Raw genomic sequence first — 27,025 nt, forward strand, 5'->3', positions numbered from 1 at the left:
TTTGTCAAAAGACTCATGAGTTTGTATCACCTAACATTAAGATTATTTTATGCCATTATGTCTTATATACATGGTAAAATCATTCCCTATAAAGTAGGTAAAAATATTTAACCTGGATGATGAGATTTCTTTACAGTATGCAAAAGACAGCTAATTAAATGCAGATTCTCTCAACTTATTTCAATATTTAAATTATTCCACAGTAGCAGGAAAAGTTATTTTTAGGAGGAAGAAGGGGATGCCTTACTACTTATTTCAGAGGGCAGTGAGTTACTAAGCATTTTCTTCCTTCCTGTGTAGAACTTTCCCCCTGTCTCATTATATTGACTAATACTAAAGGTCTGAGAAGTGTGACTACTTACACATCCTCCCTGTCAAGTAGATTGCACGTGCTTTGCTTTCAGCTGATGGAGTCTGATTTTACACTGTTCACTTTGAACAAGTTTGTAAAATAAAGTCAAGGTGGAGAGTAACTAAGCTACACAGAAAACACTTTAATTCATAATGATTAATGGCCACGCAGTCTTCAGTAATCTTAACAGAATCAGTCTCTCCTCTGTGAGCTTGAATAATATTAGAAGAATATTAAATAAATGAATATTAGATCTGGATATTTCGACACTTTTATACCAGTCACTATCTTGAATGCGAGATGATATATGGTTTCCATAACCAAGGGCTGTTTTCCTTCTGGTAAATTTGTACCAAGATAAATCTTTATGACCTTAGTAATGCATTTAGAGATACCTAAATATTTATCCTTCACAACTCTCTCTCTCTCTCTCTCTCTCTCTCTCTCTCTCTCTCTCTCTCTCTCTCAGAGTTTATGGAAATTGGAAACATTCCTTTACCTGCTTTTAATTATTAAGAAACCCATTCAAAGAGAATATGTGACTATTGACTATGCTTTTTGAAAACAAATAAGAGGGCTGGTTAAATAACTGAAAATCTCTACTTCTTATACCAATGAAAACAGTTTTCTTTTAGGTTTAAACATTTACATGTAAAGCAGGTTTTGTGAAGTTTTACAGAGCATTTTGGATTTCTCAGATAAGATTTCTACCAGAAAATAAGCACACACAATATTGGATTCTCTGAAAGCCATGACGCAGCTTATATGAACACTGTAAGGCATTACTGTTCTTTCGCTGAGTCAGCCTTTATTAAAATCACAGGGAGCTGTTCTATTGGCCTTTCTGTGGAACTTGGCAGGGGTTATAGCCAGCAGTCTGTGATAGCAGAAGTCATTTCTCTTTGACAGATTCATAAAGCCAAAGGCTGTAATAACTCCTCCGATGGAATTTTAGTGGGGAAACCCTTTGTCTTGTTACTGTTGCCTTTTGCTCTCAGTGGGCCCTTCACCTGTGGGGAACGATTGTGACTCTGTGAGGTCCCTGCTCTACCTGTGACCTCTGATCAGGCAGAGTGGCAATTTTTCCTCAAAATAAATTTGCTACTGGGCAATACATGTAATTTGGGCGAGTTCTTATTCTCCCAGGACCTCTCCTAGCTGCTTCAGTGGCCTCCGAATATAACAGGAGGAAAGCTCATAAGTTACTGGATGCTCAGTTCTTCTCTCCCTTTTCATGTGGCTGAACAGAAAGTATTAGCTATGATGATGACATACAACAGCAAACAAATAGCTGGAGGTGGAAAGAATACAATATATTGAAAATGAGTATGTCCCCTCATCCACAGGCATTAATTTACTTTTATATATAGTTTTCAGTGCAAAATTCAGTGGTGAGTGAACTGTTACATTCTAAAACTTAGAAACCACTTTTTGACGAACCCATGTAAGTCCTTTGAACTTACTGGCAAAAGTTCTTAAAGAATAAGTTCAGACTACCTCTCATTTCAATAGCTGATAGTTCCAAGTGCATTTGCATACAATTTTGAACCTTCAGAGAAAATATACCTAAGTTTTCAAGGTTATTCCAAGGCTTAGCATCATGCCTAACAAAGCAGTGAAACTAGCTTCAAGTCTGGTAATGAATTGATGGGAGAAAGGAGAGGAGAGGATTTTGAAGTAATAATAGTAATTTTTTTTACAGTATTTGAGGACATATGGAAATAGTTATGAGTTATGTATACTCTTGTAAATGAAAACATTTGTATGATGAAAATATAAATAGGTATATTTAATATTTGCTCATAGTGACCAAAAATTAAATTTGGAGCTATTTATAGGAAGGCATATGCAATGAGAAAATTTTAAACCTCAAAATAGTCTGTCTTGCTAAATTACAAGTTTTGTTTTAACTATAATTTGCATGCCACATACATAAAAGGAACTTTAACTCTTCTTCTTGACATTTACTATACTGGTAAAAATGTAATTTCATAAAATGGGAGAATTTTTTTTTTGGTGCCCAGTAGATTATGCAAGGAGTAGAAAAAGCTTCTAAAGCTCAGGGAAACTGATCAATATAACTCTCCATCGGATCACTACTCTATTTATTAAGATAAATGGAACAGGAACATTGATGATATCATGGACCTGCAGGGAAATTTATAATACATAACACAATTATGGAAGGCAAACAAAGCTGAAACTTCGGGTTGTGTTGCAGCTATTGGAGTTACACTAAGTGACCCAGTGAATGATGTCTTTGATAACAGGAGCTCAGCAGTCTCAGTGTTTTCAGCTTTGCTAACGAGTTGATTTTAGTAAGCTGAAGCAAGAGCTAGGTTTTATATTTTAAATAAAATCAAAACTCAATCTGTTTCTATTTTAGATCTGATATTCTTCAAATATTGACAGATATTAGGTAGTAAAATTAAAACATAAATAGTGACATTATTAAAACTAAATCTTCTGAGTTTAAATTATTTCTGAGACAGTACCATAGAATTGAAATAATTCTTGGTCAACAATGTGGAAACAAACACAGGATTAAGTTTATTTTATTGTTGTGAAATAATTAATAGTAGACAAACAAGTAATGCCCCCCTCACTTTTTTGAATATTGCCCTCCATCCATTTAGCACAATTTGTGTTACGTCAGTGTGGAAGAAAGAGATCAGAGAATATCTGATTGGCATAATTATAACAACCCTAGTGAATGTAAGGATCATGACTTCTTTATTATTTTCTTATGACCTCCAGCCACTCTCTCAAAACTCACAGAAAATTATAATTCTACAAAATGGCATTTATTTTAGAATGGCAAAAATTTTATTCTTACCTTCTCCCCTATAATCTCAAAGCCATATATTTTAGCAACCACTTACTAAAGTCCCACCTTGGGTTATTTTCTAGGCTAGATTCTGAAATACATTGAATTTGGAAAGATTACTGGTCTGTTACTTGGAAATCTTAGACATGCAGAAAATGTAAGCTGTGAGTTTACCTCTTCACCTATAGAATTTTTCTTTTTAAATTTATTATAATTTATTCAGATTGCATCCAGGTTGTTATCTTCTCGCTCTTATCTTTCCCTTCCCACCCTCCCTCCCTCTTCTGCCCTATTTCCCTCACCTAGATCTCTGACAGGGGGACCCTCCTGACCCACAGTCTGACCTCAGCCTATCAAGTCTCATCAGCACAATCTACATCCCTTTTCTCTCTGTGCCTATAAGGCTGCTCCAAGGGGCAGTTATCAAATCTACGGGCACTAGAGTCATGTCAGAGGCAGTTCCCTGAGCTGTCCATCTGCTACATCTTAACAGGGGGTCTAGGTTCCTGCTTGCAATGTCCTTGTTTGGTGCATCAGTTTGTGCAGGCCCCCTCCTCCCCCTCGCCCCCCCCCCACATCCATATCCACAGGCTTGATGGTCTCCTTGTGGAGCTCCTGACCCCTCCTTTTCTTTTCATCCCCCCCCCCCAACTCTTCTCTACAACCCTCAGCAATTTGATCAGGGTCCTGGCGAGAGCCCTAGTATCTGTTCTGATCCCTAGTCTCCTCTGGGTGTAGCTGCTCAGAGGACATCTATGTTGCAATAATACCCACTTGTAAGTGAGTGTATAACATGCATGTTTTTCTGGGTTTCCTCACTTAGGAGGATTTTTTTCTAGTTCCATCCATTTGCCAGCACATTTCAAGATTTCTTTGTTTTTGATAGCTGAGTAGTATTCTATTGTGTAAATGTGCCACAAATTTGGAAACAAATCTGGTACTTTCTCAGAAAATTGGGAAGAGTACTACCACAAGACACAGCTGAACCACTCCAGGGCATACACCCAAAAGGTGCTCCACCACACAACCAGGACATTTGCTCAACTATCTTCACAGCAGCTTTATGCATAACAGCCAGAATCTGAAAACAACCTAGATGTTCCTCAACTGAAGAATAGGTATAGAATTTTTCTATACATCTTGGGGTGATGTTTTGAAGATGTTGAAAGATCTAAGTTGACAAACAAACAAAGGCAATCTGAACCAACCCACAAACCAAGCAGGAAGCTGTATTTTTCTCTGGCGGCTTTTGAGATTATCTCTTTATTTCCTATGCTTACCCATCATTTCAGTATATTTGCACACATGTACGTTTAAATTAGCATTTTGAAAGTTTCCTTGGGTTTTAAATCTATGGATTTAATTGATTAGGCTCAGCTTGGGAAAAAACAGCTGTTTTTATTGAAATAATTTTCTCTTTTTGTTTCTTCTGTTACTATTACTGTATGTTTGTTAAATATTGAGATGTGTTCTTAATCATTTAAAAATTCAGAGAGCTGTTTATATTTAAAGTATTTTTTCTGTTCCTTTATGATTGGTATCTTCATGAATGCACTTTCTTTAGTCAGAATCTTATTTTCATTTTAGAAAACAGATGCTTAATTTTTCAGATATACAAAATATTGTACTTAATTTTTGTCAATGTGTGAGATTATTTATTTTGCCTTTTCTCACTCAATGTGAAAGTTTTTTCTTATACCTCAAGAAACACACTGCCTTAAAATTCACTGCATTTCCTCTGGAGAATCTATCATGGTTTTTTTTTTTTTTTGTGGTTCTTTACAGTTTATTTAACTTTGGCTTTGAACCTAAACACTGTCATTTGTGTCCACTGTAGTGTACAATTATTTAAAACTGTGTACATTTTGATTATTTGTATTGCCATCAGCTTATCTTCCGTAGAGTACCTTGGTGTCCACTATATTCGGTGTACACTCCAGCACTATTTTCTGGCTTAGCTCTTGATTTCTTGGTTTTCGAAATACGTGCTTATTGGGAAGAAAAGAGATGGGATCAGTCCCTGTATTTACATTGGTCATATTTTTTATATTCTGGCTACTTATTTCACATCTGTGTTTGGAGGTCTCATTTCCCTAGATCCATTCATTTGTTCATCTAAAATAAATAGGTCCTTTCATCTTAACATTTTTTGGGCATACTTTTCTTCCTGCATGTGTTTCTTTCAATGAAAGGTCCACCCATAGGTGTGCCCCTTAATGGATCCCAGATCTAAATAATGTGACAACCAATAGTTAACATCACTGTAGCTACTGTGCTAAATCAAATAGATAATATTGGCTTTCCCCCCTCCTAGTCTCCTTTTATATTTATTTCTGTATTCTTTATTTTGCAATAAATGGAATCTTTTCTTGGGTTCTGATATATTTATATCATTTTTCAAAATCATTTTCAGTCAGTCTAGTTGAACAAGAACTATCTCTGACTCTCTTTCCATTTCTCTTATTCCTAAATAACACTCCTATACTCTTTTTTATGTAATCTACATTGCATTCCTGATTTTCTCCAATGTCCTTGAGTTGTTCACATAATATACTCTCTATAATGATCGTGTTATATACTCTTTATCATTTCTAATGAAGTATTCTCAAAGGTAATGTTTGCAATTAATTTTTTCCTTTTTATTGTCTGTCAATTTTAAATTATTTTTTAAGCATTAATTCACATTGTTTTATTTAGGTCAGAAAAATACTTGTTTGAGCATATTTAATGTATCCCATTAATATTTATTTATTTTTTATCAGGTGTATATTTTGAGTGTTTTTAAAATTGGCTCACAGCTGGTAAGATGATTAGGCAGGTAAAGGTGTCTGCTGAGAAGCCTGAGATCTGAATTTACAGGACCCTCACAGGAAAGAAAAGATCCAAATTGTAAAAGTTTTCCTATGACTTTCACATGAATACCATGCGCTCTCTCTCTCTCTCTCTCTCTCTCTCTCTCTCTCTCTCTCTCTCTCTCTCTAACACACACAATAAATAAATAATAGTTAAAATTGAACAAGGGTCTTTATTCTCTGTATTTTAATGTCATCTAGGTTTATTTAAGCATTAGTTTCCATTATTTGTAGTTTCTTACACTTTACACTTTTGCAAGATTTCTACCTAAACACTTTTCTTTTTCTGTTCTATTGAGTTTATTATCTTTATGGGTCATTTGGGCATTATGGGAATTGAGTATATACTTTGACGAATTTTCACTATTTTCATCATGTCTTACTAAGTTACTGACTCTTTTTTGAGTTTCTTCTAGTAGCAAATGCTGCTTTTGAGACATAGCTTTGTAAATACATGTACACAAGTTTGCAGTTCCCACCATTTTCAAATTCATGTTCTCTTTTTCCACTAATTGGAGTTGTTTTGTTTTGTTTGTATTATAATTACAAGATATATAAGTTTTGAAGGAGGAAAAATGAGATATTTTATAATTAAATTATACTCTTATTTTTCAATAAAAAGAAACAAGATAAAAAGTAAAGTGCAAATAAAAATGTAAGCAGTTAGAAAACTTAGATATCACCTAGATAATTTTATTTACTGTTAATTTTCTAATCTAAAAGAGATGTCGATGAGTTGATGAATGTTGGAATGAGCAGGTTTGGCTTTTCCTTTGGAAAAGTTTGGGTAACATGGGTATTCTGTCACATCATATCATAACATATCATGCCTTAATTATATCATATTTTTGTTTTTTGTTTTCAAAACCTACCTCACTACATAAAGTTCTAGTCTCTATTTGAATGAAGAAATGGATAATTTTTTCTTAAGAAGTCAGGTTGACACATGTTCTCTTTGCAGTGACTTGTGTGTTTCTGTAGTATAATTGGTTTCTCTAGTTTGTTTGTATGGTTTTAGATAATGTGTAGGCAGATGCCTATTTACACATATGACATTTTATTAGTTACTTTTACCTTTCGTTTAAGCATGAAAATTATAATGGGCTTTTATCATTATATATGCATATATAAATGCGATATATGTGTACCTATACACATACACATATATGAACTTAAACACACACATATGTATCTATGCACACACACATATGTATATGTATATATATATATACATATACATATAGGTACACATATATATCAAATTTGGTTTGTTATAAGAATAGATTTATGGTTGTGAGCCTAGCCTTTAACGGCTGAGCCATCTCTCCAGCCCAATGCCTCATATTTGACCACGTCCCCTGAATGGGGAGACCTGGTGGCACTCAGAGGAAGGACAGCAGGCTACCAAGAAGAGACTTGATACCCTATGAGCATATACAGGGGGAGGAAGTCCCCCTCAGGAACAGTCATAGGGGAGGGGAGTAAGGGGAAAATGGGAGGGAGGGAGGAATGGGAGGATACAAGGGAAGGGATAACCATTGAGATGTAATATGAATAAATTAATAAAATAAAAAGAATAGTATTTAAAAGCCAATTATAATTTTAAAAATAAAATGCTTAATGAACTTAGAAAATCAACAGAATAAAGTAAAAGTAGCAAAAAATAAGTGAATAAATCTACTGTTGTACATTATCAAGTGTTATTTCTTTCTGTAACACATGCTTTGATTGGTATGAATTTTACTATATATTTAGGGCCATTAATATGGAAAAATGATGGTATCAGTTGACACTTTCCAGTAAAGTGAATAACTGATGCAGAGTCTAATGCACTAACTCCAATCTGTTATAACATATTGCATGGTGGGCATGCAAGTCTTTACAGTGATGGTAATTTTAGCTTCATGTGCATTCATTTCTAATACTCATCACTGACAAACTGCCTCTCCTTCAGCTTCATATTGTAAGTAATATTTATTCTCATTTCAGAACTCTTCCATACTTAACAACTTATTTTGAGAAGTATGCTCAGGATGTAATCACCTTCTTCTGAGGAGAGGGAGCTCTCTAAGCTGTGAATCATTTAAAATAGATATTATACTGTGCTGTATGTGAGAATATTTTAATTTTTATGTTTTAAGAGAAAATATATTTTTCTAACCTCTCATACAACACAATTGGATAGACTAAGTTTTAAAAAATTCTCCTGGCTTGATTTCACTCTTTTCTCTTCGCATTGTCTGAACAGCATATACAGCACGGTTCATTAATGCAAAACAAATATGTGTTTCCAGTTTGATTGGTGACAGACTACAGTGACACAGAAACTAATGTTCTCTATGCACTCTATGTGTGAGCTGAATATTTCTCCCTTCCAGAAGGTGGTCAATTCAGTAGCTGTGAAGTATCTTGAAATCAAAGTCCACTGCCATGTTCACTGAACTCTTAATACTCACAGTTATGCTATGTGATGTATTACGCAAGGTGTTCAATACGTACATTTAATACTGTACATGCATTTATTTTTATAAGAATAGTTCTAACATGTTTGAGTGTATTTTGTTTTAAAAAATAAAGTATGCTTATATAATAATTAAATTTAGTAGTATATACTGTGAAGCATTTTCATAAATGCTCAGCAAATACATGATTAGATCCAGGGTGGAGCTGAGGAGCACAGATATTATGCAGCAAGATCAAGATCCTGGGAGTCTTTCTTCTGAGGATTTTGCCTTTTATGCCTTTAGGTCTCTCTTGAAGACTTTGAAATTGTTTTTCTTGTAGGCTTGCTGCGTTGGTTACAGTAAGACATATGGAAGTTCTTTTCTGTTCATGTTCACTTGGAACCTTGAAATCCTCTTGTCTCTACATGCCCATCTATTTTCTAATATTGAGTTAGTATTCTGTTATTATTAGATGGAACTTTCTTCATCCTCTTGTACCTTTTCTTCTTATTATATAACCTTGTTCATAAGTCTGTTATTATACTTTTGATTTATATAAAAATTCATACATGTATATAATGTATCCTGATCATGTTCATACAATAATGATAAATGATAAAATAATGATAAATACAATAATGATAAAACAAATGTCAAGTTGTACCCAGGTTCCCAAATATATCTTCCAGGCTCCTCTGAACTCTATGCCATTTTTAGTGACCCAGCAAGTCCAATTAGTATTTCCCATGTGAAATGTGTGTGGTGTCCATTGCAGCACGAGCAAACTTCCAGTGGCCACCACTCCACCAAAGAATAGTGACTTTGTCTAGTTCAGTGAGCTGGAGGTAAGTTATAGGAAGGCCCTCTTCAGTTCATCTAGCATATTTTACTGTCTTGGTTTTGTGAATTTTCTGTGTGGCTAACCACAACTGTTGTCAGTCATTGTGCATAAGAACCATATCATATCAGGAGACCAGCCTTTCACAGTGCTAAAGTGGACTGCACAGTACCCTGACAAAATTACCTTTTTGAAATTATCCTGTGAGTGACATTTTATTTTATTTTTTAAATTTTCTTTCTTTCTTTCCCTTCTTCTTCTTCTTCTTCTTCTTCTTCTTCTTCTTCTTCTTCTTCTTCTTCTTCTTCTTCTTCTTCTTTGCTTTCTTCCTTTGGTGTTTCAAGACAGAGTTTCTCTGTGTTGCCTTTGCTGTCCTTGACTTGCTTTGTAGACCAGGCTGGCCTTGAACTCACAGATATTTGCATCCCTCAGTATCCTGAGTGCAGGGAGTACAGGCATGTATCACAACACTTGGCTTTGTCATTTTCTTTCTTTTTTCTCTCTTTTTTAAATTTTTTATTAATTTATTCTTGTTACATCTCAATGGTTATCCCATCCCTTGTATCCTCCCATTCTTCCCTCCCTCCCATTTTCCCCTTATTCCCCTCCCCTATGACTGTTCCTGAGGGGGATTACCTCCTGCTGTATATGCTGTATATGCTCATAGGGTATCAATTCTCTTCTTGGTAACCTGCTATCCTTCCTCTGAGTGCCACCAGGTCTCCCCCTCCAGGGAACGTGGTCATTTTCTTATAATCATTTTTTAATGGGACTGTAATGGCCCAGGGTTACAGAAGAAAGGTTGAGGAAGTCCAATCCCAGACATCTCTAACATAAGCTTGGCAGGAGTTGGCTCTCTCCAGCCTCCCAACCCGGTACCACAAATCCAGCTTCTTCACCATCAAGATAGCTTGGCAGCCATCAGGCTTCAGTCCCTGTTTGACCTTATTTTCCTTTGGTTCCTACATCCCCTTAATATGCAGATGTAGCATCTTCCAACACTTCTGCCCTAGCCAGTGGTGGTACAGGGACACATAAGCCTTGCCCCAGAGACCCTGGCCACCTCTCCGGGGGCATAAATACCCCTTTCCTCCCGACAAACAGAACCAGTTCTCAGAAGCTGTTCTCAGCTGTGCTCCTTACCTTTGCACGAGCTGCCTACAGAGACCCCAGAAGCACGTAAGCTTTACTCCCTCTAGCTAGACCTAGTGCTTGTGCAACAGGGATTGCTACCCCCAGTGAGAAGCAGCCATGTGGCAGCACATTATTTTATAATAAAATGTACCCATAATTTCTAGTATGTCATGCCACATTCAAGCATATATTAAAATATTTAATTCAACTAGGTACTTTTGCATATATTATTTTCTTTTGCCAAAAATCAAACTCTAAAAAGAATTACTTTAACTTTATACTTTTAAAAATAGTAGTAGTAGTAGTAATAAACAATTATAAGGAAGAAATTTTGATGTAGAACTTGGCATTCATATAAAAGAATATGTAAATTAGAATGAAGAAATAGGTATTTTTGTAGTATGTTTAAACTTTGTGTGAAGTTATGAATAATTGAGTCAATTATATATACAAGTGATAATCTCATAGCCTGCATAATGAACTCCCAACAGATGGAGACATTCTCCAAAACAGCTTCTCATATGAACATGAACATTTAATGAAACCTTAGAAATCAACAGGTTCCTTATTTACTTAATATATTATGTTTAGAGTTGCTTTTAATAAATGTATGAAATATTGCCTGTTGTAAAGATTATGGATAAAACAGAGCAAAGTATCTTCTTAATATGTAAAGATTAAAAAAGATATTTTTATATTTATATGTAAGTCATTTTTAAAAGCACTTTTGATTTGATTTGTTTGAAAATAGATTTGGTATGTGACTAAAATAGGCCTCATTAACATAGCATTAATATTTACCAACCCCAAAAAATATTCTTCCTTAGGGATCATGTTTTATCATGCTGAGATATCTATCTATGATAATGTTTTAGTGTTTGTGATTGGATAGTGCATTTGCATTGCTGCTGTTCAGTTATTGCTTTGCATTTTACTTTGTGTATTAGGCCACCTACACAAAATACTTTTCTTATACATAAACAGTAAACTGATTTAAAGTACTTTACATTTTCAAATCTCAAACCAGATCTTAAAGTTAATTTTATCAGTTTTGCGTGTCTTTTGTGTCCTTACCTCCTTAGACACAATATTTTCTAAAATTTTTCCTTCAAAACAAAGATCATATTTGAGATAACTGAAAATAGCATGCTTTCTCATGGAATTTTATACCACTACTGCTTAAGTTAATTTTTCTTAGTTATAAACTGAACATAGAGTACTTATAGATTACTCTATGCCATTGTAATTTTATATCTGAGCATTTTCTTTCTATAGCAATTTTTCTGAATAAATGTCTCTTTGTAATTAAGAAAGGTATATAATTTTATTTAGTAAAATCAAATCCATTTGTTATGTGGAACCATTTTTAGAGTATTCAATGTTATCTGACAGCACAGGTGTAGGATTCACTAGAAGGTCCTCTAATTTTAATTTCTGTTTTATATTTGCTATTAATTACTTTTAGAGGTATTGAATGTGTTAGTAAGTGTTCTTGAATATTAACAGTTACATGAAGAAAAACACTTTATAAAGAGAAAAAGTTTATTTATCTCACGGTTTGGAAATCTCATATGACTGACTGTCCTTGCCTTTTGGAGCCCCTGGTAGAAAAGTGTAGAATACTGAGGATATGAGGTAGGCTCTTTTCTGCTTGCACCAGAAACAAATGAAGGCCATTAAAGATACATTCTAAGTGACTCCAAAACTCATCAGGCCCTTCCTCAGGAAGGCTCTCTACTTTCCAAAGAACAGAGTCTGATAATGTACTGAACACTTGGACTTTTGTGGGCAACCCTGCTTCTAAGCCACAACATAAAATACAAATACTTCAGACATCAAATGTCACTTGCAAATCATTTTTCTACACTCATATTTTCATAATCTTGAAGATTTTTGAGAAAAAAACTACTTTACTTCCATTCAAAAAGTATAGAAATTTTATTAATATTTCTGGCTTTGGGGCTTCATTATTGAATGACATTTTTCTTAAAAAGAAAAATTATACTTGTGCTTTAATATTTTGGTACATGGCTCTTAGAATACCTTTTACATTTGTAGGCTTCAACTTGTGCATTTTCCTTATTAAAATTAGTTGCTGATGTACATAATTTTGGTTTATTATGTATTTATATTCTTCAATACCAAAAAAAGTTTTTTGATTGTTTGTTTGTTTGTCTGCCTTTTTGATACACAGTTTCTCTGTGTAGTCTTGGCTGTCCTAGACTAGTTTTGTAAATCAAGCTGATCTCGAAGTTACAAAGATCCTCCTACCTCTGCCTACAGAGTGCTGGGATTAAAAGCCTGTATCACCACACCCTGATCAAAACAGATTTCTTTTCTTAATTTCTTTTCTTAATTTATTCATATTATATCTCAATGGTTACCCCTCCCTTGTGTCCTCCCATTCCTCCCTCCCTCCCATTTTCCCCTTACTCCCTTCCCCTATGACTGTGACTGAGGAGGACTTCCTCCCCCTGTATATGCTCACAGGGTTAGATTTCTTAACCTTTACATTAATACAGATTCTCTTAAATGTTGTACTAGAAACTGAATCTTGAATAGGTGTTACCTTTCATGTATTCAACTAACAAAGATAAAAATAAAATCAAATATTTAAAAATAAAAGTTACTTTTTATATCATTTTATTTAACATTTAATCACATAATTTTGTTTTCTTCACTTTTCTCACTGCAATCTTTCCCACGCACCACCTCATTTCTTCCTCAAGACACACCCTTGAGACACACACACCTAAATATATAAACACAACCTGATCTCTTCATTTAGTGATTCTTGTACACATAAACTTGATTTCATGGCTGACCACTTAGGGGACATGAACTCCACAAGAAGACAAGAAGTCAACTAATTGATGACAGTGTGGGCTCACAGAGACCCAACCACCAACCATACAGCATGGGTTGGCTGGACCTAGGTCTCCTACACATATGTAGCTGATGGATAGTTTGGCCTTTGTGAAGATCCCCTACCAGTTAAAGCATGGACTGTCTCTGATATAGACTCTGTTACCTGCTTTTGGACCGTGTGCCCCTAGCTGGGCTGTCTTGTTGGGACTCAGAAGAGGATGTGTTTAGTACTGATGTGACTTGAAGAGCTGTGGTGGGTTGGTGAAGGCAGGGCTGCCCTTTTCAGAGGAGAAGGGGAGGGGGAAATAGTGGGACAGAGAAGAGAGGAGGGAGGGGACTGCAATAGGGATATAAAGTGAATATAAATAAATAAATATAGGAAAAAATTGGATGTCCAAAAAGAAGACTCATCTCTGTGCTACTGTTTCTCACACTCACAGAATTCCTTGGTTGCCTGTATTTCAATGATATAATGAAGCATAAACAATAAGAAATAAAAAGCAATAATATTTTTATCATTTGAATCAATTATAATTTTATAGACAGAAAATCACAGCAATTATAAGTTTTATCAGCAACATAGCTTTATTATTTTCAGTATAAAAGAAAATCTACTTTAGGACCTGGAGGGATCACTTGCTATTAAAAGTGTTTGCTGCCATTGCAAAAGATCTGGGTTCAGTTTCCAGCACCCATATGGGGTGTCTCACGGCTGCTTATGCATTTGGCCCCATAAAATGCAATATCTTTTTCTACCTTCTGTAGGCATCACTCGTAGGCACCTACATGTACACAGGTATACACACAGAAATAAGAATAAAATAAACCTTAAAATAGAAATTTCATCAATCATAATGGAAACAAATTATTGTTGAAATTACAATAACATAATAAATGAAACACAAGTGTGCAGATCTAATGAAAAAGCATAAGACTTCCACATGGAAACTTCTTGATATAATCAGAGATGTTTCTATTGCAAGAGAGTGTTATGCAGATCTCTGAGAGAGAAAACTGCCAGGTGCTTGAACCCTACATGTTACTATGACAACCAAATTAGCAACATAAGTCTTTTGTGTAAAAGTGGCATAGTTGATATAAGGATAGCCATATACCGATGAGATACAAGACCAATTCCATATAATATAACTCACTCTTGTTATTGAAAATTTTGCCAAGAACCATGACGAGGGCTAGCATAAACTCCAGGTCTGAAAAGATGCTCTTATTTTATGCTAAATGGACATAGTAGCAAATAGTCCTGTAAATCTGTGTTTTAATATTATTGATGTACAGTATAAATGTGAAATAGTTAATTATCTTAGCAAAGGACTTATCTTTTATTGAAGAACTTATTCCCTGAACAAGGACACTGAATCTTTAAACTTGAGATTAAAATATCCTCTAGTCTTTCATTTATTCTCAGATTCTCCTTGTAAGACAATGATTAATATCTGAAAAATTACAACTTGAGTTTTTTGTCTTTCTTCATTACATATATAAGATTGTGTTTGATTTGGTTAAGGTAACAGAAGAATTCCACAGTGATCTGTGATCCAGCTCTTGGAAAATTGTCAGAGACACAATTAAACGGGAATGGGCAATGTATTCAGAGACATTTTCATCTTTTTGTATACGCTAAGAAAAAGTTTAGTCCTGGCTTTATGCAAGAAACCTTCCAGGCTTTCTGCAGGTTGCCGAGGAGGAAAAAATGCCATCTTACTGTGGCTACCAAGGACTCCACTGTTGTTTAGTGGCTAAAAGGAAGCTTCCTTCAATGCTTTTATTTTGTAGATGGGTGCTAATTTCTAGCAGATTCTTTCAGACTAATCTATTTTTCTCTTTTTTAAAAAAGTGATTTGGCGGCTTAATGTAATAAATGTATATCTTTGATCAAACATACTGTTTTCATTTTAGATACAGATGCATGAAAATCATTTACAATATTCACATTACATTTTAAGAACATTTAAGGAAAGGACTCCCTATTAGGAATGCAGTATTTATAGCTAATATTGTCAAAAACACACTGGAAGATTTAACATTCTATGGAAATGTATCAGTCAATCAGTCATAGCCTTGATTAAATTTCTAAAATAATGCTTCTATTCTACTTCGTCAGTATTGCCACTCAGAAATTACCGAGAGTATCTCTTTGGCTTCCTCAACAATATGGCTACTGAAAGAAGCCCTAAATGAGGAAAATAGGGTCTGAATTTTCATGATTTTTAGAATTACATTCCATATTTTTATATGCTGCTAAATAAAATGTTTAGTAAAATATTAAGACAGTGTTGCTTAATGGTTTCTGCAAAAGCTTCCACCTGTTCCAGTATGAAGCGTCTCTGATGAGAGATGCGCACAGTATTTATCTGATTCAGCTCTTTATCAATTAATAACCTGAGACTTCTAGGGTTTTTTTTGTACTGCACAGGGTACACTCTCTGTTTTATATTTTTAACAATTTTAATTTTCAATCGTTGTGTTTATTGTTTTTTCACATGCTTTCCAAGTCTATAGGACACTCTAAGTTTAGCACTGTATAACTCTTACAGCGAAGAATTTTCTAGGATACAGTGATTTGAATGGGAAACAGAACAATATCTCTCTTTAGGATTTGCAGTCATTCTCTATGACCTGCTTCCAGACCTCAAGCTGAGGTGCTACTGTGGGGTTGACATACTCTCCCCGTACTGATGGACCCAATGGAGTGAGCTTGCACTGTTAGAACTAGAGCTTAGGCAAATGTGGGTGGCATGTTACTATCTTACTTTCATGGCGATCATTCAAGTTAGCTCAATACTTCTGGAAAGCTCTGTGCTATCACTCCACCAACTGTCTAAGTATCTGGCTATATATCTTGTTCTACCTAGCGTACTCCTCTTTTTTGTTTCCAACAAGGTGTACTGTTATTTACTTCTTGCTCTTCTTTGTTGAATTCTTAGTGTGGTCTTGAAGTCTACCAAGATACTAGCACAACATTTGGCTTTCTGTAATATTTTTTTCCTAGAAACTCTTAATGAACATAAATTTTACTACCTTCACCTTTGAATGACATTGATAGAGTCTTTTATTTGCTTTAATATTCTTGAAAATACATTTCACATATGAGTGAAGATCTGTCAGACTCTTTTTTAGAAAAATAAAAAGAAAAGAAAAAAAGAAAAAGAAAATAAATCTTAGTAGTTAACAAGGCTCTGTGAGTGTACTAAACATTGTTGAAATCCTTAAGGCCTTGCTGAATCAACGTTTTCTTGACACTTAGAAGATCTAGTCAACTGAGCAAGAAACCTGCTCTCATATACCCATTCCTCTCAGTAATGACGGTTCTGCTACCATGGTCTTCCAGGCAATGATACTGACAGAGACTTCAATCAGTGGTGACCAAGGGTCCCGTACAGCTCATAAGAAAAAATTTCTTAAAACTAACTCCTCTTGTACTGTGTCAGGCAATGGAAACTGTCTCAAGGGGAGATGGATCGTCATAGTATGCAGTTTACTTCTTTCACAGCACACACAGTGCCTCCATCCATCCTCATGATGCACCGCCTCAAGATTTAGACTGCAAGTTTGGGGTGTTTGTACAGCATACACAAGGTGATAAACGTCTTTGAACGGTGGCGTGAGTCTTAAAGTAAAAGGGTAATATATGGTAGTTACTCCCTGCTTTATTTAGTGTATCACATGAAGTGATGTATTCATACCTCTAATCTTTCCGATATATTTCATATTATCATTTGTAATTTGGCTATCTTCATATAAGGAAAATTTCATATTTCATATAAGTAAACTGACAGTTTTCTTTAGTAAAAATGCTTTAAAATATATTTTCGCTTTCATATGGTATTACAAATATTTTGAATAATCTTTCACCTATGGTCACACTTTTTCCTCATATTCAGTGAATTTAGTTGGCCTTGGACTAGTAGCTTTTCTTTTTTCTCATTTAGCCTTGCACTTTCTAATACTTGTAGATCTTACATGTAAGAGTAATTGATTTCTGTTCCTTGGCATACTGAGGACACTATCTAGCACAAATTACATCTAACCAACATATGTATAAAACTTTAGGTCTCAAATTCTTTATCTCTCATGTTAAATTTTAAGGCATTTGGAATATTCATCAGACAATGAATATGCATTCATTTCATATGCAAAATAGCATATGAAAAAAGAAAAGACCTAGACTACTGCATATGAAAGTTTTCACTGAACACCATGCAAATACTCCCATGATAATAAACTTTAGTTCACATATTTACCAAAGCAAGGAGCATAGTACAGTATATGATACAACATGTTTTCCCAGGAGAAATGTCTAACTTTGTTTCTATTTCAGCTATAGTTGTAAGTTGCTTCTACTTATGGTTTGTTTTTTTTTTTTTTTTTTTTTTTTTTTTTGCCAGAGATGATGGTATTGAAAAATATTTTTGAGCTGGGTTGTTGTTTTGCTTTGTTTTCCAAGGATTCTAGATCATAAGTTTATTCTTTGATATTCTATTGAAATCTTTCTAACTGGTTGAGGTTTATAAATATACTACATCTGTGCAAGGCTTCAAAGACATACACAGTGACATAGCCTTGCCATGTTTAAAAGAAATATGGTGTTAAAGCAGACAGAGTCCAAGGAGTGCTTGAAATGGCCTGAATCTCCTCAAGCAATCTGGCTTTATGAAAAACAGTTGGAGCAGTTGAGCCATCAGATGCATAAAATGATAACCTTTTTATAGTTTAATACATATTTATAAAAGACTATTTTTATGTAGTTTAATACTTTCTGGAGATTTTCAAAAATATGAAATGTAAATGTTATTTATCATTTACAGTAATATGTGTGTAGATTATGACAATAACGTATTATTGTCAGAGTAGTTGGTAATGGTAAGCTTTATATCTACCGGTTGTTCTGCGGAAAGCTTGGTCATTAGTGCAGTGTTGTTAAGATGTTGGAAACTGCAGGATAATTGCATTATGAGATTCTATTCTTGTGAATAGACTAACGCTGCCTTTTAGGAGTCAGTGTAGCCTCCTGAGACTGCACTGGTACTCATGGCAGTGGCTTATAATACATTCAAGGCACCCAAAAGATGTTCTCCTCTGCATATGCCTGGCTCTCTGTTTTATAGCTAGTGTGCCCCATAAAAATCCAGGATCCAGTGCTATGCTAATCAGATGTTCTTGTCACCATAAATGTAAGAAAAATATAGTTCTTTCATTAGACAGTAGTTGATTTCAAATATTTCCTCATAGCAGCATTAATTGGAATGAGACTTTAGGTAGAAACTTAAAAATATGCTTCAAATTACCTTTATCTTACTAACTAGGCCTGAATTTTTAGTCTCTCAATAAAAACTTCACAGTTCTTCATGAAATATTCACTGATGACATCCTACAAAAGTTAATATATTTAATGTTTTATAAACTTTTAAAGATTTTCTTCAACAAATCATTCAAAGTGAATATATTACAAATGTGTACTAGTTTGTGTTGATTAAAGCTTGATATATATTTGTGGTGTTGCACCAAAATTAAGAACAAATCAAAAGGCTGAGTGACAGAGTAAGAGGCAAATATCTATTAAAAAAAAAACTACAATGCAAAAATGAATGTATGTATCTGCATATAGCTTTAGAAAAATGGTTAAATATGTATTTTATATATGTACAAATGTGTATTATAGAAAATACTTTGGACACATGAAGTTATATAATCATTAATTTATTCATGAAAATTGGAATATGAATGAATATGGATGAAGTTGAAACTTGCATATTATAAAATAAAATTGGTTTCCAAACAATTTATACCCCTTAGTTTCCCTTAGTTGCTGATAATATCATTATACAAACACCAAGTACTCTCTTCATTCAATACTTTGGTGATTTGGCCAAATGTTGTATTTAGAAAGAGCAACTATAAAAAATAATGAGAGAATCCCAGGCTATGCTTTCCAGAAAATCAGCTGTGTTATCCACAGAGCTTAATGGTGCTTTTTGTTCCCCCAGACGCCATCCTTCTGAATATTCTACATTACCGCAATAGAACACCAGCTGCAGCCACGCTTCCACTCCTGCCCACTGTCCTGAAGATCTCAGGGACCATCTTCTCCTGACATCCTTCCTCCAAGCAGTTGTTGCTTCATTCAAAACTCCAATACCAGCAAGCATTCTCTGTGATCACGCTAGCTGAGCAGGGCACTAAAACAAGCAACATATAGCAAGGAACAAAAAAAAAAAATTACCCAACAGAGACACACCCAGAAATTAGCTGCCAGGTAAAAAACACCCAAACCTAAATGTCTAAAGGCCAGAATAGGAACACAATCCATAACAACCAGGGAAATGTGTCTCTATTAGAATCCAGCTATTCTAACACAGCAGGCCCTGAATATTCCAATAGAGCTGAAGCACAGAAAAAAAAAAAAAAAAAAAAAAAAAAAAAAAAAAAAAAAAAAAGAAATGAATAAATCCCTTTACAAAGGCTAAAGCTGGGGCTAGGGAAGGGGCTTAAGGAAAGGAATAAAACTGTTCAAGACCAAAAATGGAAATAGAAGCAATAAAGAAAACACAAACTGATGGAAATCAGGACTTGAAAAGTTTAGGAATTTGAACAAATCTGAGAATAATAGGAATACAGCAAGAGAAAAATCCCAGATCAAAGACCTTGAAAACATTCATAAAATTTTAGATGAAAACTATTCTAACTTAAGGAATGAGATCATACCTCTTCTTGGTAAGGTCTGCTATCCTTCCTCTGAGTGCCACCAGGTCTCCCCAGGCAGGGGACGTGGTCAGAAATGGGCACCAGAGTTTGTGTGAGAGTCAGATCTCACTCTCTACTCAGCGGTGGAGAATGTGGATACCCTATGAGCATATAAAGGGGGAGGAGGTCCCCCTCAGTCACAGACATAGGGGAGGGGAGTAGGGGGGAAACAGGAGGGAGGGAAGAAGAGGAGGATAAAAGGGATGGGCTAACAATTTAGATGTAATATGAATAAATTAATAAAATAAAATAAAATAAAAAGAATGAGATCATATAAAGGTAAAACAAGCATACAGAACCAACAAACAGATTGGACCAGAAAAGAAAGCCTTTTTCACATAATAATCAAAACACTAAACATACAGAAGAAAGAATATTAAAAGCTTCAAGGAGGAACAAGACAAAATAGCATATACAGACAGACTTATTAGAAAGAAGTTCACCTGGCTTTTCATTAGAGATTCTTTTTTATTTTGTTTTATCTTCTTGGTTTATTTATTTACTTATTTTCTTAATCATTTTACGGTCTGATCCTGGCACCCTCTCCCTCTATCCTCTCCTGCCAGTCCCACCTCATGCCCCTCCCCCATTCTTTCTTCTCAGAGAAGGGGAGACTGCCAAGGGGTATCAACCCACCCTGGCACCTCAGGTCTCAGCAGGACTACGTGTATCCTCTTCCATTGTTGCCAGCCTGGCAAGGCAGCCTACCTAGGGGAAAGTGGCAGGCAACAGAGTCGGAGACAGCACCTAATCCCGTTGTTAGAGAACCCACATATTGACCATCCTGCATATCTGCTACATCTGTGTAGGGTTTCTTAAGTGCATGCTCTTTGGTTGGTGATTCAGTCTCCTTGTGCCCCTGTGGGTCCAGGTTAGTTGACTTTTTAGCTCTTTTCTTGAGGTGTCCTTGACCCTTCCTGCTCCATTTATCTTTCCTCCCATTCTTCTACAGAGCTCCCCTGAGCCTGGCCTATTGTTTGTGGTTCTCTGCATCTACTTTCATTAGCTGCCGATGCCGCTTCCGTCCAGCAGGAAAGACACCAACACCGGAAACTCTTCTTGTAGCAGTTTTTATTCAGGATCCTTGACTATCGGAGTGACCCTGGGAAAAGCTCCCACAGAACCTTTTATAGTGTGCCTGTCCTATCAGAAACTGCCACGTCGCTACTCCTGGTTGGTGCATTCGGATCACACCACCTCACGCCATGCCTTGTCAGATCACACCACCTTACATCATGCACATAAGGGGCTTGCTCACTGCGCATGCACAAAGGGTTTTCTCACTGTGCATGCGCAAAGGGTTTTCTCACTGCGCAAGCGCAGAAGGGGGCGCTGCTATCTATGGCTCTCCACAATTAGCTGCTGGAAGAAGCCTTTCAGAAAACAGCTATGCTAAGCTCTGATCTGTAAGCATAGCAAAGTATCATTAATAGTGACAAAAGTTAGATTTGTCCCATGGGGTAGGTCTCAAGTTGGGCCAGTCAATCTCTCCTTCATCTTTACCCCTATACTTGTTGTAGGCAAGACAAATTTTGGTTGAAGGTAGGACTCAGCTTAAAAACAAAGGCATCATGCAAATTTCAGGTAAATGGATGGAACTAGAAAAGATCATCCTGAGTGAGGTAACACAGACCCAGAAAGACATGCATGGTATATACTCACTTATAAGTGGATAGTAGCCATAAAATACAGAATAACCATGCTATACAACCCACAGACCCATAGAAGCCAAGGAAGGCCTGAGGGAATATGCTTTACTCTCACTTAGAACAGGAAATTAAATAGACGTCTCAAGTAGATCAAAGGAGGGACCTGGTGGAAGAGCGCATGGGGAGGGTAAACTGGTAACATGGGTGGGGATCAGGTGTACACACAGCAGGGAGGGATTGAAGGAGGCCAGAAGGACAGAGAAAAAAACAGAAATCAGTGTGTGGAGGGGGCATCTCTGGGACAAGGGAGGGTCCAGGGAGTCTATGGAGTGATCCTTGCTGAGACTCCTAGCAGCAGGGTGGGGTGGGATGGTAATGAACCTCAAGTGGCCCCCTTTTTAGTCTGGTGGGGCTTCCAGTGGAGGGAAAGGGGCACCAACACATTCTACGGAGCAATAAAAGCCAGAGGGCCTAGAGAGATGTGCTGCAAACCCTAAGAAACCACAGATAACAGACCAGAATACTATACTGATGAAACTTTCAGTTATCATAGATGGAGAAAATGAAATATCCCATGGTAATATCAAATTTAAACAATATCTCTCTACAAACGCAGCCCTCCAGAAAGTGACAGAATAGAAGCCCCAACTCAGAAAGTTTAACTGTACCAAAAGAAAAAAAAAAAACAAAGAAAAGAAACATAGGAAATATGTAATCTCACAATAGCAAAACACAAAACAATACAAAGAATCAGTGAAAATTCGAGTTGTTTCTTTGAGAAATTAACATGATAAACCAATTTTTATTCAAACTATCAAAAAGACTAGGAGACGATATCCAAGATAACAAAATCAGAAACGAAAAGAGGGGCATAAGAACAGACACCAAGAAAATCTAAGGTATTGTTAGGTAATACTGAAAAACAAAAATCTATAGTCTACAAAGCTGGAAAATCAAAAGGAAATGGAGAGACCTCTGCCGTCATGGATTGCTCCCGGGAAGGGCCTGTCCCAGTCGGCGCTGCCCTACCACCGAAGTGTCCCAACGTGGCTGAAGTTGACGTCTGATGACATGAAGGAACAGATTTACAAATTAACGAAGAAAGGCCTGACCCCCCTCCCAGATAGGTGTGATCCTGAGGGATTCACGTGGTGTGGCACAGGTCCGTTTTGTGACTAGTAATAAAATTCTGAGAATCCTTAAGACCAAAGGCCTGGCCCCTGATCTCCCGGAGGACCTGTACCACTTGATTAAGAAAGCCGTTGCAGCCGGGCGTGGTGGCGCACGCCTTTAATCCCAGCACTAGGGAGGCAGAGGCAGGTGGATCGCTGTGAGTTCGAGGCCAGCCTGGTCTACAAAGTGAGTCCAGGATGGCCAAGGCTACACAGAGAAATCCTGTCTCGAAAAACCAAAAAAAAAAAAAAAAAAAAAAAAGAAAGCCGTTGCTGTCCGCAAGCACCTTGAAAGGAACAGAAAGGATAAGGATGCTAAATTCTGCCTGATTCTGATAGAGAGCAGAATTCATCAGTTGGCTCGTTACTATAAGACTAGGCGAGTGCTCCCACCCAAATGGAAATACGAGTTGTCCACAGCCTCTGCTCTAGTGGCATAAATTCCCTTGTGTGCACAACAATAATATCACTTTTAATAAAAAAAGGAAATGGATAATGTTCTCAATAGGTATCACTAACGAAATTTAAGTCAAGTTCAAATAAACACTGTAAATAGACCTATAACCCTAGTAAAATAGAAGGAGTCATTGAAAGTCTCCAAACCCAAAATCTCAGAACCAAAGGGTTGTACCACAAAATCCTACCAGATTCTCAAAGAATAGTTTAAACCAATATTCTTCAAGTTACTCCACAAAATATAAACTGAAGAAACGTTGACAAATTTATTTTATAAGGTCACAGTTACTCTGATACTCCAACTGCATACTCACAGAACAATTTCACTCACGAACATAAAAGCAAAACTACTCAATAAAATACTTAGAAACCAAATACAAGAAGCCATATAAGTGATGATCCACCATCACGAAACAATCTTATTTCCAGAGATGCAGGAATGATTCAATATAAAGAAATCAGACAATGTAATTCACTATCTAAACAAACTGAAAGAAGAAAAACCTGTGATCTTCTCATTTAATACAGACCACATGTGACAAAGTCCAACAACCTTTTATATAAAAGAGCTGGAGAGATTAAGGATACAAGAAACATACCTAAACATAGTAAAGGAAATTTATAGGAAGTCTACAGCCAACATCAAATTAAATGAAGAGAAACTAAGCAATTCCTCTAAAGTCTGGAACAAGACAAGGCTATCCACTCTCTTCATAATTATTCAATATAGGACTTGAAGTTTTAGCTACTGAAATATGACAACTGAAGAAGATCAATGGGCTACAAATTTTAAAGGAGAAATTAGAAGTATTGCTACTCACAAATGATATGATACTATATATAAGTGACCCCAAAATTCTACCGAAGTATACCTATGACTAATAATCATCTTTAGGAACGTGTTTGGATACAAGACTAATTAAAAAAAATAGTATCCCTCCCATATACTAATGACAGACTGCGAAGGAAAATAGGGGGACAACACTTTTCAAAATAGCTTCAATAAATCTTAACTTTATGGTATTTGTAATCAAACAAGTAACAGACTTGGATAATAAAAGCATCAAGTCTTTGAAGGAAGAAAATGAAACAGATATCAGAAGTTGTAAAGATCTCTCATTCTCATGGATTGTAGGATTTCATAGTATAAATGTCAATATTACAAAAAGCAAACTACAGATTCAACATACGCAACATCAAATTTTGACCACAAGTCTCTGCATATCTTATGCAATTAGTACTAAATTCACATGAAAATAAATGTGACCCAGGATAGCTGAAACAATCTTGAACAAAAATTGCCTAAGATATTGCCATCCTTGATTTCAAGTTGTTTTAGGGCGGTATAACATTAATGCCTGCATGGTATTGTCATACAAACAGACACATTGATCAATAGAATTGAATTGAAGACCCAGGCCTAAGTCCACACACACTTACGAACAATTGATTTTTAGATAAAAAAGCCAGAAATACAAACTCTGAAAAACAAAAAAACGAAAAGCAGTAATTTCCAAAACTACTGTTCTCAAACTGTATATCTGTGCATATAGAAAAATGCAATAGATCCTGCATTTATTTTATTATTATAATTATTACATAGGTATTATAACATCATTACTATTATATGCAGATATTTTTCACCCTGCATAAGACTCAAGTCCAAGTGGATCAAAGGCCTCAACACCAGCTACACTGAAACCAATAGAAGAGTGGGGAATAGCCATGAATTCATTGGCATAGGATACAACTTCTTAAACAGAGTGCCAAATGGGAAGACACTAAGATCAACAATTAATAAATGAGACCTCATGAAACTGAAAAACTTCTGTAAAACAGAGGATACCATCAATAAGACAAAATGGCATGACACAGAATGGGGAAAGATTTTAAGAAATCCACGTTCAATAGAGGACTAGTATCCAAACTATACAGAGAACTCAAGAAACTAGATTTCAAAAAACATACACACCAAATGAACTAATTAAAACATAGGGTCCAATAATAAATAGATAATTCTTCATAGATGAATGTCAAGTGGTTGAGAAATACTTATGGAAATGTTCAACATTCTTTATCATTAGAGAAATCAAATCAAAACTACTTTGAGAATTCCATCCTACACCTGTCAGAATGTCTATGATTGATAACACAAGGGAAAGCACATATGAGGATTTAGAGCAAGAGGAAAGTTCCTCCATTGATGGTTGAAGTGCAAACTGTACAGATCTAGCCAATGGTCAGAACATTCTCCACAGTTCAGTGGAGAGTGGGATATGACTTTCTCACATACTCTGGTGCCTCACATTTGACCATGTCCCCTGGAGGGGGAGACCTGGTGGCACTCAGAGGAAGGACAGCAGGTTACCAAGAAGAGACTTGATACCCTATGAGCATATACAGGGGGAGGTAATCCCCCTCAGTCACAGTCATAGGGCAGGGGAGTAAGGGGAAAATGGGAGGTAGGGAGGAATGGGAGGATACAAGGGATGGGATAACCATTGAGATATAACAAGAATAAATTAATTAAAAAAAGAAAATCAATATGAAAGTTCTAAAATGTTGGAATTTATCTACCTAAAACTTAGCTCTTGAGAATATACCCAAAGGACCCTTTATCCTACTGTAAGGATACTTGCTCAACTATGTTTTTTGCTACGTTACTCCTAATATACACACTGAAAAAAACCTCAATGTCCATCAACAGAATACATGAAATTTTCACAATGGAGTATTACTCAGATGTTAGGAAAATGACACCATTAAATGGTATGGCAAAGAAGAGACTCCACATATCTGTTTCTCCCTGGGAAAGAGAAATTGAATACTTTTTTAGGTAGACTGGGAGTGGGTGGGGACAGGAACAGGAAGGATCATGTGTGTGGGAAGATGGAATAGCGGGAGAGAGTGTGAGGACAAATGGTTGCAGATGGGGGTCATTTCAGGGACATTTTGAAAACTTAGAACTTCCTGGAATCTATGAGTGTGATCCTATTGAGGGCTCCCAGAGACAAGGAATACAGAGTCTCAATTGGCCATCTCTTGTACTCAGGCAAGACTCCCTGTGGTAAGATTGGGTTGCATTTGGTTGAATTGTTGGCTGATGGGTTCCTGTGGAAATCCCCAAACAACCCAAGCAGATGCTAGGGCAGGAGCTTCCTCTTTTCAAACTCACAGTATGTCCCACTGCTGAGGACAGTTTTAACACAGTTCAATTAATGTAAAAAGGACAAGCTGGTGCCTACTTGGAGATTTCATCCCTGTCTTCTAGGTCCTTTCATGTTGGAAGGTACTCTGCAGGCTACAGAAAGAGAAATGTAGACACCAAACCTAGCCAAAACCTTTTGACAAACAATCAGCCCTACCTGCAAGATGTGCTTAGGCTATGGTACCACAGAACGTGTGGGAGTAGCCAACCAATATCTGATTTGAATTGAGTCTCATCCATGAGAGAGAGCCTGTGCCTGACATTGTGTGGATAGTCAGGCATGGAGATTGGATAGCTCAGTGACTTACTGTAGAAACCAACAAGACTGGCAAAACAAACATAGAAACAGACGAACAAAAACAATCAATGATTCCTAATAATATTCTGTTATACTCCTCAATCAGTGTCTTGTCCAGTTGTCATCAGCGAGGCTTCCTCTGGCATCAGATGGGAGCAGGTACAT

General features: G+C 36.1%; 1 pseudogene across 1 annotated transcript; it reads left to right on the plus strand.

Annotated features, from left to right (window-relative positions):
* Positions 1–22,689: 22,689 nt before the first annotated feature.
* LOC311589578 (small ribosomal subunit protein uS15-like) lies at positions 22,690–23,338 on the plus strand (annotated as a pseudogene). Its single transcript has 2 exons — positions 22,690–23,000; positions 23,166–23,338. The product of its transcript is annotated as a small ribosomal subunit protein uS15-like (transcript).
* Positions 23,339–27,025: the final 3,687 nt, after the last annotated feature.

The sequence above is a fragment of the Acomys minous genome (assembly GCF_964271855.1).
Source record: "Acomys minous genome assembly, chromosome: 18".
NCBI lineage: Eukaryota > Metazoa > Chordata > Mammalia > Rodentia > Muridae > Acomys > Acomys minous.